We start from the raw sequence: 13,638 nt of genomic DNA on the forward strand, positions 1-13,638 counted from the left end.
AATGGTGGTGTAGTTAATACAGAAAAATGGATTAACAGATATGGCAGGTAATACTCAAAGTGGATGCTGTTTGATAAATGTAACTAAAAATATTTTAATTCTATAAAAGCAATAGGTAAATAAAAGCAATTATATTTAATTTTGCTTTCAGCTTGTGAGCATTTACTGTAAGCTTTAATAGAGGGGAGAGCTTGTACAGAAGGCTAATGGTAGCCTTAGTCACTGTTAGCATTACTCATTAGGGTTTGTAAGCAGTACTTATTCTGAGGTATTTCCTCTGGAAGACTAAAATGTTCTTTGTGAGGGTACTTGGATTCTGATAACTCTAGTTCATTATGATATCTACCTCATTCAGAAAACTAAAGTTTGCAGAGTCCTCAGCTGTTTGAAAACCTTCATACTGTTTGGAGCCATGATCACGTTTACTTAAGGCCAAGGTAAAAAGTGATAACTCTCATCATAATAAGTAAAGTGGAACCACGTAACTGTTTCTTAAACTCTGTCCTTTACAGACACAGTAATATTAAGACCCCATTTACAATATGGTGAATAAAAACAGTTGACATCATTGTTACAATCCTTATTTAAAACTGTTACCAAGGTTACTAATTACCATCACTGTGTGCAACAGGTCCCTCTGAAGCAGTATCTTTACAGATGAACTGTAACGTGTAGGATTATAATAAAAGGCATAAGGGATTATGCACAGGCAAAAATGTTGAAAGTAACACAAATACATCTACATTATACGATCATTGCGTTGCAAAACCTCTGCTTTCAATGCTGAAATGCACAATGTGGCTTTTTGTTTAATTCGAGATTTTAGAGAGATGTTAACCACATCCTGAAGTGGCTTCACAATGTCGGGGAGCAGAGGAGGCAGGAGTCATAGAGACCTATAAAACCTGCTGCTGCTGGAAATGTTCTCACGTCTTCTCCAGTCTTAGCAGGGCACCTGGTTTACGGGGAAACATGCCTCTATTGTGTTAAGCAGGACTGCAGGGGGTGAGGATGGAGCTGGCGGCCACACGACCCGCACCCCAGGGCTGCCCGCGGCCGGGGCCGTCCGAGCGGGACGGCGGAGACCCCCTGGGCATGGGGGCTGAGACCGGGCCTCCAGGGTCTCCAAAGGGGGAATCTCGCCAGAGCTGACAGGGTGGCTAAAGGGAAAGCGGGACGGCAGGTGAGGTCCCGCTCGCCTCCCGGCCAGCACCTCCGTGCCCCGCTAAATCACCCTACCCCGCCCTCAACTTAATGACACAAATCCGGGCTCTTAAAGTCTTTGCGACTGATCGTACTTGCTCATTTATAAATAATGATCTCCATATAGATGCATAACAACAACATACCAGAAGTGTTTGGGGAGAAATCCGATTAAAGTCTATAGCTTTTTTTCCCCCCTCTCTCCCGGAGCAAAAGTCTTTCTACAGGTCAGCTGCCGCAGCCGGCCCAGACTGCGGGGTTAAAGGGAAGAAAAGGCTCCAGGCGGGCCACTTCCCTCCCGGGCGACAGGAGGGGGCTGCCACCGCACGGCGGGCCCTGCCGGGGGGCGGCCCAGCGGCCCCCTCCGCCCACCCGGCCTGGGGGGAGGCTCGGCCGGGTATTTTGGGGGGAGGCAGCCGCCGCACTGGCTGGAGCGTGAACTCTGCGGCCGAGACCGATTTCCCCCCGGCGCCAGCATCCCCGGGCAGAGTCGTGGGGCCGCCCCGCTCCGCCTGGACCGGCCCGGCCTCGGGTGGCGGTGACGCAGAAACGTGCTTTCCTTTCCTCTTTCGGGCGATTTAGGGGACTAGAAAAACAAACATCGGGCCGTTTCATGAAACGGTGGAGAAAACTCCGAAGGGAAAGAGAGCGGGGCACATCCTTTTAGAGGAAGGACAAGGGTTCTCTAAGGAGGGAAAACAAAAGATGACAGTGGTGGCTGTAACCCCACCATGAACCAAGGACCTCCTGGCCACGCTCGGAGAGCTAACCTCTCCGGACTTCCCATTACCTCTCCATGACACTTCACTAATGCTCACACAATGGCCAACTGAGCAGTTTAAGTAAAGATATTTTAACCTGAACTAAACATTGTCTCCAGACAATAGGATGCAAAGCAACATCTGGTACCACAGATAAACAATGCTGTGCAACAGCATATGCTCGACGTCTGGAAGTTTATGTCAACGCTAAGCAGTTGAGGAGGCTGTCGCTGCTCGGCATGAAATCATAATAAATGGCTGTTTGCTGTACTTCCTAGATGAGCATCTAGGATCTCTCCTCTCAGGGCATCCTCTTCAGGTTAAGATTGCTCAGCAAGACATCTTCGGACCCCATCCGCGCCTCTTCCCTCCCGCCCTCGGAGCAAACCACTAGTGAGAAATACCACGGGGAGAGCCCGTGGACCGGCCTAGAGAAAACACCGGGTTACCACTTCCCCACTGTGGCTCCGGCGGGCACTGCTCGGCCGCCGGCGCCGGTGGAAGCGACCGATGATGAATGGCCAACTTCAGGGAAGCGCTTCTTTAAAGAGGAGGCTCTAGGCTAATGAAACAACGGGAGGTGACTATTGCAAACAGCTGTTCCTCATACATATTTCATTATACAATCAGATAATGCGTCTTACCACCTTCTCAATTATTCACAGATAAACATTTTCAAGACGTTTTGACATCTGTCTTAGGGCCTGCTATTAATTTAGTAATCACTATGGTTAAAAATGCATGGGGACTGCACCTCACAAAAACTCGGATTTCACTTACGAGAACAACTACCGTAAGAGCCCTCACCCCAAGATGGGGGGACCACACGATCTTCGCCCTGAAGCCCTCGGGCTGCCGCTCCGGGGGGGCTGCGCTGGCCCCGCCGACCGTTCCTGTGTGCCCGGGGCTGTGCAGCGCCGGGCCCCTCCCGGCGCCCTCCGGAGCTCCCGGGGAAAAGCGATGGGCGGAGGAGGCCGAGCGGGGAAAGAAGCGACACTTTTCCTCCCTAGCAAGCCAGGCAAACACCCAGAAAAGTCGTGCCTGTCTCTTCCGTTGGGCTCTTGGCACAGGCGCTCCCGCTTCTGTCCGCAGGCAAAGGGCGCTCACCTCGGGCTGCCCCGTAAAAGGACACTTGCCTGCCCGGCCGAGTGATTCGCCAGTCCTCCACCCAGTGTCCCGGCCGGCCGCCCGGCGTGGCGGGGCCAGCCCGGCCGGGGACAGCGGGGGGACGGTGGCAGCTCCCGTGGTTTCCCTCCCCGCGGAACAAAGCCCGCGGGTTCCCCGGCTGGGCAGCGAGACGTGCTCGTCCTTCCTGAGCGCCGGGAAACTTCTCACAGCAAGTTTGTTTCACTGCGGCCGGCTGGTTGTAAAACCGCAAGGCTTTAGGAAGGCGCAGCGTCTCTTTTGTGTCTCTTTCTTTGCAACAATCCGTTTTCTTAAAACAAATCTCAAGCCACCCCCGAAACGCACTTGCACACGCACAGCTACTAGATGTTACACATGAACATTAAAGAGCGAGTTAAACGAGCAAAGAGGAGAATCAAATCTCGACAACCCTTTCAGACACTTTATTGATTAAATTAAGCCTCTCAACTCCTCTTTCCTTCCTCCACTTCCCCAGGTTACCTCTTTTTACCAAAAAATTCACACACAATCGGCGATCTTCACGACCTCCTCCACCCCCATGCCCAGGTAAGTGGATGAAAACGCTTGCGTACTTTCCCGTCCTGCTGCATAAGCTCTTGACTACAACTAGTTTCTAGAGCTGCGGTCTGGCCAGTGATAAGGGGATTCTGCTTTGCACAAGGCACAGGACCGACGCTTGAGCCAGCAAAACGAGGGAGAAGTGGTATTTTCAGCCTATGTCCCTCTCCTCTGCCCGTCCCGCGGGGGCTTGGCCACCCCCGCACCTACTTATGCCACCCCCGCCCTCCCCTGTGCAATGACCGCCGCTGCCCTTCGGAGCTCGCACACGGGGGGTCTGCCAGCTACCAAAGCGCTGGCCGTCTCTGCTTGACGCATCCCGGCAGGTACCCAGCCGCGGATGGGTGTGCTCTGAAGCCTCAAGGAGAGTCCCAGCCGTGAATTTCATTTTAATCGCACGGCCAAGAAAAGTGCCGACACCAGGGACCGCCGAGTGTGTAAAAGCCTTTCTGCCTCGCAGGTGGCGGAAGGCAGAGGAGGGTTTGGGGAGAGGCAGAAGAGGGGATGCTCTGTGAAATGGAAACGATAATTCTTAGTGCTCCTTCCAAGTATTTCCCACAGCTGAAGACCTTGTCTTCCCTTGAATGCTCTGTAAATAGCAAAAGGGTTAGTGGTGAGCTCCGAGTCTCTGGTTCGGGTCTACCTGGAACCCATGATTTTAAAATTCAGAAATAGAGGAAATCGAGCTGTGAATGTGCTGAGGGAAGAACCCTTCCATCTCAGCAGCATTCATCATATTTTAAAGTGAAGTGTCAAAAGCCCGCTGGAATCTTTCTGCCAGCGGCTCTTGAATTGGTCCTGCGCTCGCTCAGAGCCGGTCTGTGCCTACCTGGCTCATAACTTCAGCTGTCTGAAGTCCTTCTATAGTTTCAACGCTGTACGAGCAACTGTGGCCCCGCAGAGCCGTCCTGCTTCCCGTTCCCACCCCAGCCTCAAGACGTCCTTCGCCCTATTGATGTGTGCTACAGCCAAACAGGGCAAAAAGACGAGAATTGTATTCGACAGATGCTGCTCACTCGTGAATAACAGGTTCAGCGCATACGGTATCTCTCACCATTATCCTGTAAGTTAATATCGAGTAGCAATAGCTGTCTAAATATCAAAAACTATTTATAGGGGATGCAGAGCTATGACCTCTCCATCTGACCTTCAGGAACCGCAGGCTGCAAAACAGGGCAAATGAAGAAAGAAAAAAAAGAAAACAAGGAAAAGCACAGGATTACAATGGAGATTCGTGCGTAGTGGAGCTGGGCTGGGCTGCCTTTGTTCCGAAATCCTGATAAGACTTGAACTTTTAGGACGGCACCGGCTCTGCGGCCCAGGGGAGGAGAGGCTCTGTCCGAATTCTCTGTGTCTCTGCTGAGATCACAGTGTTGTTTCGTTCACTTCTGCACCTCTGCAAAAGTTGTTGTCAGGGTTTGGGTGGGGTTGGGGTTTGTGGGGTTTTTTCACATTAAAAAAAATTGCGGGAAAACAAGACAAAACAGCGCCGTTGACTAAGCAGCAGGTCTCAGTGAGAGCTGAGGGAGCGGAGAGCTCAGCCGAGTGCAGACCCACAGCTCGGGAAATCATTTCCCACGAGGGGCAGACGGGAGACGGGGATTTGCTTATTTTGCTCCTCGTTGCCTTCCCAGCACAAACGAGGGGTGCGCGGAGGGACCGAGGCTTAGGGAGTCTTCCCAGTCCCCTCCCTAGCAAGGAGAAGGATGGGGGAAATTGGGCGCTCTCGGGCGCTGCCCGGGGGTTTCTGGGGCCCCTGGCAAGGCGAGTGTCGGACCCCGTGACATTCCGAACTCCCGGGAATCGTCCCCCGTCCGCACCCTTCCCCAGTGGGCGGGGAGGGGGAGGATGCTCCATGAAGTCCCAGAGCAGAAATCAATGTTATAAAGCGCATCCCCTCAGAGGAAACTGAAAAAGAGGGGGGGGGGAGGGGGGGAAGAAGAGAACAATAATCCCTAAGTACTTTTTTTTTTTTTTTAATGGAACCATCGAGAGGCCATCCAGTCCGAATTAACAACTGCGTAAACCTAGACCAACTGCGAAACCTCACCCTCCCCGCCCCAGCTCCGGTTCCCAGCGGTAATATGGCGCCTGCGAGCGAGAGAAGCACTTTCCTCGGTGTTTAGCAGTTGAAATGTGCTCCCTGAAGGTCACACCAGGCGACGCGCCCGTTGGCTGCCGCGCAGGTCCAGGGCTGGGCTGGGCTGGGCCGGGCTGGTCACAGCGCCGGAGCCCCCGACCGCCATCCCACCGGGGACAACAGAGCGGCCAGGAGCACAGGGCGATTTCCTACAGCCAAATGTGCCCAGGCTCGGCTTTTTTCTACCCTTTATGTTTCTGTGTCTATAAGGGAATCGTAGCTAGCCTACCTTTCTGTCTTATTAGGGAAAAAAGACCACGAAAACAACCCAAAACACCCCTAATCCCACAACCTAAAACAACCCGGGGCTCCGAGGGAGTTTTTCCCTATGTCAGGAAATTAAAAGACTCAAGTCTCCTACGTGACCGTGTTGAGACACAGGAGCACTGTTCGCAGCTACTTTAAAGCACCAGTCTCAGTTGGTTTGGAGGTCGGAGCTACTGTTCTTCAGAAAGAGAAGCGTAGTTCAGGAGGCAAACTCTGTCCCCGGAGGGTGTGCAGACGCTCTTTCCGCCGTCTAAGTGCACCTACCAAGGGAAAAGAGAGGTAGGGCTGCTAACCGCGCAGCTTAAATGTTTTCTCCTACCGGGGGCTAAGCAGGGAATAAGCTTCTCTAGCTACCCGAATAAATTTAGAAATATTATTAAAAAAACAAACAAACAAACAAAAACCACCCAACGTATTCTTGGCATTTGCGTCCCACGTGAGAAAAGTGTCTCGAAAAATCCAAATCTCCCAAACTCTTCCCAACACACTTGGCAATAATCTCCTTTTAAATCTTGGGTCTTGCTACCACATTAGGCTCCGTCATATTGCATTCCAAAGAAAATAGACTGGGTATTAGAAGAGGAATCTCCTCTTCCTAATGAATATTTACCCTGAGGTCATTACATCCGTAATGGTCCTCGCTTAACTTACCTTACTCCCCCTCTTTCTCTGCTAGAGACTGGGATTTCAATCACAATGCCCTCGATTTTAAAGTACCGTGTACCATTTAATGGCGGGGTGCAGGCGAGGTTAGAATATTATTGACTTCATGCAATATATAAGATGGATACATTTAAGACTTTTAACTTTTTGTTGCAATGACATGCTGTATTTTTATGAGATACCTATTATGCAGACAGAACCATTGTGCTGTAGCTGCCTCACAGTTGCTGGATCGTTTCTATCAGATGAAAGATTTTGAATAGTTTTCTTTCAACAAGGCATCCTTTTGGTCTTGATACAAAGAATGTAGGCATGGTATACACTTAAACAGCTCTGTCATAGAGCAAGATTAAATAGAGTATATATCGAATCCTGTCTGCAGCATAATACGCACAGGGAACAGAATGGAGCTCACTCCGCCGCTGAAGGAGTACATTAAGGTCTGATGTCCCGGGAGCATCTTCCAGATTTCCCTTATCTCTGATATTCGTTAAGCTGTTAAAAATCTTTACAGACGCGCTTTAAAACCGTCTGTTTCTCGCGGAAAGACCGAGTTCGATAAGGGAGTCTTTTAACAAAATCTACTGCTGGTGCTCCGGTAAAGGGACAAGTTGCCTTCTATCTAGTCCCCCATCTCGGTGGCCACCGGGACGCCGGTGTGCCGGGGGACCGGTGTGCGCCTGTCCCGGGCGGGCGGCTTTTCCCTGCCCTCCGGCAGAGGCGAAAGAGGGGTCCCCGTTCAGCACGGCCCTACTGTGCTGGTGCCCCCCGCCCCCCGCGGCGGCAGCCCCGGGACGGGCGGCGGGAGGGCGGTGCCCGCGACCGCCCGGTGCCAGGACTGGGGGACAGGGAGTGCAGCCCGGGGAGGCTCCGCGCCCGCGGCTCCCCCTCCAGTGTTCACTCGAGCGACTTGACCAAAGTGCACGTGCTGAGCCCAACTTCCCTCTCCCCAGCTTTGTGCTCTCCGCTGATTGAGACCCCATATTAAGCTCGAGATCCTTTCTAAGCAACTACTAAGAAGTCAAGAGCATCCTTGCTTGCTTTCTCTCCGTGGCCTTTCATGCCCTCAATTTGTTATTCTACTGACACTTTTCTTAAAGTTAGCGCCTAGCATTGAAACATTAGTAACAAAAGCCCTGGAAAATCTCTCCCTCCTCACCACTAAATCCTCTAATGGGTCAGTGCGTGTCGAATTTTTATTTGATTTCCAATAATCTCCAGCACTTCAATATTAAACCTACCTCAGCACAGAACCTCACCTATGGGAGGTGTTTTTCAGCGTTGCTTAGGAAAGTAGAGACGCTCAGATTTCCTTCCACGTGCACCCACTAATTTATAAATGAGTGTATACAGCTGTCTTCGTGTATATCTGTGTCTCTATATCTGCAGTAATGCTTTCATTTTGTGTCAAAATAACATATCCTGTCACTCCACGCCAAAAGTATATTTATCGAATGAAACAGCACCGCAAGCTGCATCTTCTTTATCAAACCTTCATTTCTGTTTTACCCAATTGTAAAATATCTTTTCATTTCTTTTCCTATTTTAAAATATGTGTTACAGTAATTGTTACTTGGAGGTCTTTTGTGTATCTATAGCTCCTTTGATTCATATCTTTTCCTTTCTTTTAATCTTGTTATGCAAAATTATATACACATTTCTCAGGAAATCCAAGGAGCATAACTTTATTAAATAAAAATCTCCTAATCTTCGAGTCTTTCAACAAATGCAATTTTTTAAAGTACACGTTCCTAACCCATGGGTGTTGGTTTTTTGGTGGTTTGGGGTTTTTTGGTTTTTTTTTTTTTGAATGAAGATCCCTAAGTCCTCTTCAAGTTATTACGCGGATTTGGTGAAATGATTCTTCAGCTCTTCAATTTAAATAAGTTTTAGTGTGAACCAAGAATGAACATTATCCTCTAACCTGAGGTCAAGTGAAGGGTGATTTACATGACAAAGAATAATTCCCATTTTGTCCAATATGAAACAACTTCACCTTCGGCATCATTAAGAAGAATTTAGCACTTTCAAGGCTTTGGGGGTTGGGTTTTTCTTTTTTTTTTTTTTTTTTTTTTTTTTTTTTTTCTTTTTTCTTTTTTTTTCTTTTTTTTTTTTTTTTTTGTAAATAGTTGGCTATGTATAGCGCAATTTCCCTTTTATAAATCACAATACAAAGGCTGACTTCTTGTGCTCCTGAATTTCGGCTATTATTTTTATAGCCTTAAGTAGAGTGAATTTGCACCTGCTGGTATTTAAACTTTAACATATTAGCTGGGGAGGACTTATCAACCCAGCGCACTGCCCTGAAGCAAATTAACAATCTTCATTAAAGTAAAGGGGGGGAAAGGCGGGGGAGATGTGACCATTTAAGACGCTGTCCGGGATCTCTCTCATCTATACATGTTCCGAGTGGATTATTTGGGGTCTTTATAGCAGCAGAATTATCGCTTTACTCCCCCTCCCCCCAACACACATTCGCTTCTAAATTTCTACTTTTCGCCCGGCACTTTAACCCTCTCGATACCTTCTTCCCCTCCGTGTGGAACGATGCCCCGCAGAGGAAGGTTGCAAAGAGGCAGGGGCGGCTCGGCTGAGCTCCCGGTCTCAACCCCAGCGGCCTCTCGCTCCCACCCCACCTCCCTTTAAGAGCACTTCCGAAAAAAAACAGGTCGTGCTCTTGGTGGTTTCTTCTCTCTCTTTTATGGCCACTTTCGGCTGAGCTTGCTCCCTTCCCTCTTCTTCCTCACACTCGAACTCACACTACAGGAGCCCCTGAGGAAGTGATCTTAATCTAAATATCAAACTTACCGTCCGGAGGATCCTGCCTGAGAAAAGTTCTGCTCTGTTGGGTGTCAGAGTTAAAGAAACGACCGTCATCCCTCGTTAAGAGCTCAGGGTTTGGGGAGAGGGGATGCTGGCAGAGGGCCACGGGCAGGGAGCTGAGCTCCCTGGCTTTGCCAGCCCGGCTGCGCCGGCTCTGTGCCCCGAGGGGCGCGAGGACCCAGACCCCCTTTCCCCGCAGGCGGCTCCGACGCTCTCGGACAGAGCTCTCGGGACAGAGGCGCACCGGGCACCGACCCCAGGGCTTCTCTAGCGGACTCGGAGTGCGCACCTAGACGCGGCTCCGCGGGGGTATCCGCGTGTTCCCTGTGGCGGGAGAGGGCCCCCGGGGCAGCGCCCCGTGTCTGCCCGATCACCCGCTTCTTTGGGGGTTGTGTGGGGTGGTCGTGTGCTTGTTCACAGCTACACCGCTAAAGTGGGAGCATTTCGTGTTTACAACCGGCTGCGGCTTGTACTGGTGAGATGTAGTTCAAGCAGCGCTCCTGTGTGTCGCGGACTCTTAACTGGAGCTTTGCTCAGTCATTGAGAGCAATAGAAAGTATATGGAAATCAATATATAGACAGTGTGGAGGGCAGATAATGGATTCGAGTCAGTGAGTGTTATAATCTGCATTATGGGCTTCCTATTGTTTAGACTGAGCACAAATTTCCAAAGGGTGAAGTGTTGGGTTTGAGTCCCCGTTCTCTCTTCCCCCCCAGCTCCCCCTTCTTCTTTTTGGAGGGCTTTGTGTGTATAGGGGGAAGGGGAGTGTTAAATCCTCCTGCCACAATTATCAGAGTAAACCCCCCCCTTCCTGCCCGCCCCATCTGATTTTAAAGGTAGTGCTTTCACGGCGAAGCTAATGACTTTCATTTAATTGAACATGCCCTGATGTAGCGGATTGTTCTCGCAGCCCTGCGCCTTTGTTGCTTTTGGGGGGAAATAAAGCTAATCAAACCTTTTGTCACGGCCAAATTCTCCCTCAGGGTCTCCCAAACATTTGTTTGAATAATTCACCTTAAGAATTGAAAATACTAATTGATTTTAAAATGCTAGCCCGGAGGGACGGGGAGGTGGGGGGTTGGGGTGGGGGGAGCCTGGAAATTAGAGGCGAAGAGCAAACGTCTACCTGCCAGCAGCGAAGCCTCCGCAGCCACTGCCCTCGCCGGGAGCCGCGGCCAGGATGGGCCCCCCCGCAGACCGCAGTGCCCCCGCCGCTGCCGGCCGCACGCTCCATTCCGTCCCCTCCCGCGGCCTCTTCTCCCCCTCCCCACCGCCAAACTGCGCCTGGTCACCTTGGCCCCGGACTCTCCGCTGAAGTGCCAGCGGTGGTAGGGGTGGGCTCCACCGGGCGGGGAGGGGGATCCCGGTCTGGGCGTCTCGGCCCCATTCAGGGAAGAATTTTGATGCGATTCATTAGAAGTAACGAGTTGACATAAGGTAAATCTACATCGAGGGGGCCTTTCTTTGAGTGCATGGGGAAGCTTCATTAACCATCGCTAACAAGGCGTGCAAATGCTCTGATTGGGCAGCTTTCTTGTAACGCCAAGGCCTTAGCAGGATGCCCACCTAATGAGGGTCACTACAAGAGACTGATAAAATATTCAAATTTTCTGTCGCACCAGGAACTTTGTACTAAAGTAGAAAGTTGAAGCAACTGTGTGCATGTTTACCTTGAGAAGGCACACTCGGGGGAGAAAGCATCTAGCTCTGACATCTCCATCTCACGAAGAAGCACCGAGCTGGACGGTCGCTGCTTTATGGACGTTTATTTGTTAAATTCGTCAACAGACTTCCACCCGCCTTTCCTCGTTCTCCCCCGGTTTAATATTGTTTCTCTCGGGTTTAATGTGCTGCCTAATAAATAACTTGTCTGAGAGGTTCCACGCTTTTTTTCTCCTTTTCTATCCTTTTTTTTTTTCCTTGAAGAAGAATTATTAAAATCAGCCTGATGGCTTTAATGATACGTCAATCATTTCAAAGTTGCTGCTTGTTGCTAATATGTCAGACTCTGTACACATCACTGCTACTTTCCTCGCTGCCGCGTTTAAAGGCTGTCCCCTCCTCCCCCCGCAAATTGTTTCTTCAAGTTTTCATTGCTAGGTTACGATTTCTAATTAGAGCTAAGTATTTCACTTAATATTTAATTTAGACGCCCAGCACATATATCATACCTAGATCAGTCAATCAAGTGTCCCTTGCTGATAATGCTACATCATTAAGAGTTGTGTTTAATTCAGGAGCAAGCGACTGTACGGCTGCTGCTGCTGAGGAGCAGGTAACTTTCGACTGGTGGGAGCTACCGGCAAATCCGGAGGGATGGGGGGAAGCAGCCCAGCTCAGCCGGGAGGCTGCTGTGGCTCCCTCACCTCCTCCGGAAAGTTCACTGCTTCCCAAGCGGGCATCTCGCCGCAGAGGCGAGATGCATTCCTTTTCTCCCTTTTTTAAATAATAATTATTATTGTAATAATAATAACAAGTATCTCACGTTTTCCTTCTCCAGCCTCTGTGCTTATGCAAAATGAAGTAAAGGAGGAGTCCCCAAAAGTTTAACTTGGAAGCTGGAGCACTATTTTGGACCACTGATGAAATACCCTCTCGTCTTTTTAAGCCAATCCAAACCGCTAAAAAATATCACTTGCCCACTTGTTTCTTATCACGACCGGTACAGCACGCACCGCATTCACAGGGCTCTGTTACGGCAGCCGGATGGGCCACATCTTACACACCCATCAAATGCTCATTCATTTATCCCGGAAAATCGTAACTAAAGAGAGAGAAGAAGAAAGAAAGAGGGAAGGAAGGGGGAAGATAGATGTGTTTGTAAAGATGGCATCAGTGAAAATTAGTCAGCGCTTGCCCCTGAAGACTGACAAAAATTGAATTAAATCGTTATAATAATAATAACAATATCAAAAAGCCTAACAAGACCAACACGATGGGTCCTCTTTTACCTGCCCCAGGCTCTCCCTTTCTCCCCCCCCCCTCGCCTTCCCCCTCGCCGCGGCCGCAGTGCTGTATTTTCCTCTCGCCGGTACCTCGACCGCTACGCCCCAGCCCCGTCTGAACCCCTGCCTCCCCCGATAAAAAAAATAATCAGCGCTTGCAAGCGTCGATTGAGTCACTCCCGAGTCAGGATTAAGGGGCACTAACTAGGCAGCAGAAAATCGCAGCCTCTTGGGAGCGACCATCAAAACAAGCAGTGAAATAAAAGAGCCTCTCTCTCTGCTTCCCTTCCTCTCCCCAGAAAAGTCCTCCAGGTTGGCAGCCCGACACACACAGACGCTCACAACTTCGTAGGGTTCCCTCCATAAGAAACCACTGGTTTGCCCGGGTTTGTTCAGGGGGAGGTAGAGGGAACTGGGGGGGAGCTGCTCCTCTGCCCTGCAGAGCCACATGTCATTCTAGCAGCTGAAACAATGAATCATGTGGGACCAAGTAAGATTGACTGGAAACGGACGGCAGGTTCCCCGGCCTGGAGAAGGCGGCTATCGTCAGCACAGGGGGACCCCCGGGTCCCAGCGCGGGGGTGGGGAATGGCCGGGGGAGGGGGGGACCGAGGCCGCGCACCCCCTGGGCGATCCCCCGCGGGACCTCCGCCTGCCCGTAACAAACTTACAGGATCCGGAAAGGATTTCCCCAGCCGAGAGGGCAGCCTCTGCTCTGCTCTGCTCTGCTCTGCCCTGCCCCGTCCGCCGCCTCTGCCGCCGTTTTCCCGCTGCCGCTCCCGCTGCCGCCGCCGCCCGCTCCCGGCTCCGCGCCCGGCGGGACGCCCCGCTGCGCGCGCCGCTCCACTCCGCTCCGCGCCCGCGGGGATCGGCGGCTGCGCCCGCCCGGCGGGTCCCGGCTCGGCATTAGCCGATCCCATTGACAGTTTGCAGCCAGCAGCTGCAGTCATTAAAAGCCATTTACACCCTGGCCTCCTCACACAAAGCTGGAGCGCCAACAATTATCTGCTTGCACATTTCAGGACATGAGAGTGTGTCCCTAACAGGCTTAGGGGAGCGCTGAATCCCCGGCCGGGCTGGGCAAGCGCAGGATCCGCTCCTCGAGGTCTGGCTGACGACGTCCGCGCCTCG

General features: G+C 51.0%; 2 long non-coding RNA genes across 2 annotated transcripts; one reads left to right on the forward strand and one right to left on the reverse strand.

The window, feature by feature from the left end:
• Positions 1–795: 795 nt before the first annotated feature.
• On the forward strand, positions 796–5,620 carry LOC135411148 (uncharacterized). Its single transcript, XR_010429008.1, has 2 exons — positions 796–4,697; positions 4,785–5,620. It is a non-coding gene; the product is annotated as an uncharacterized LOC135411148 (long non-coding RNA).
• A 550-nt stretch (positions 5,621–6,170) lies between these two features.
• On the reverse strand, positions 6,171–12,562 carry LOC135411147 (uncharacterized). Its single transcript, XR_010429007.1, has 2 exons — positions 10,689–12,562; positions 6,171–6,335 (listed from the first exon to the last, which is right to left on the reverse strand). It is a non-coding gene; the product is annotated as an uncharacterized LOC135411147 (long non-coding RNA).
• Positions 12,563–13,638: the final 1,076 nt, after the last annotated feature.

This window comes from Pseudopipra pipra, chromosome 3 (assembly GCF_036250125.1).
Source record: "Pseudopipra pipra isolate bDixPip1 chromosome 3, bDixPip1.hap1, whole genome shotgun sequence".
NCBI classification, from domain to species: Eukaryota; Metazoa; Chordata; class Aves; order Passeriformes; family Pipridae; genus Pseudopipra; species Pseudopipra pipra.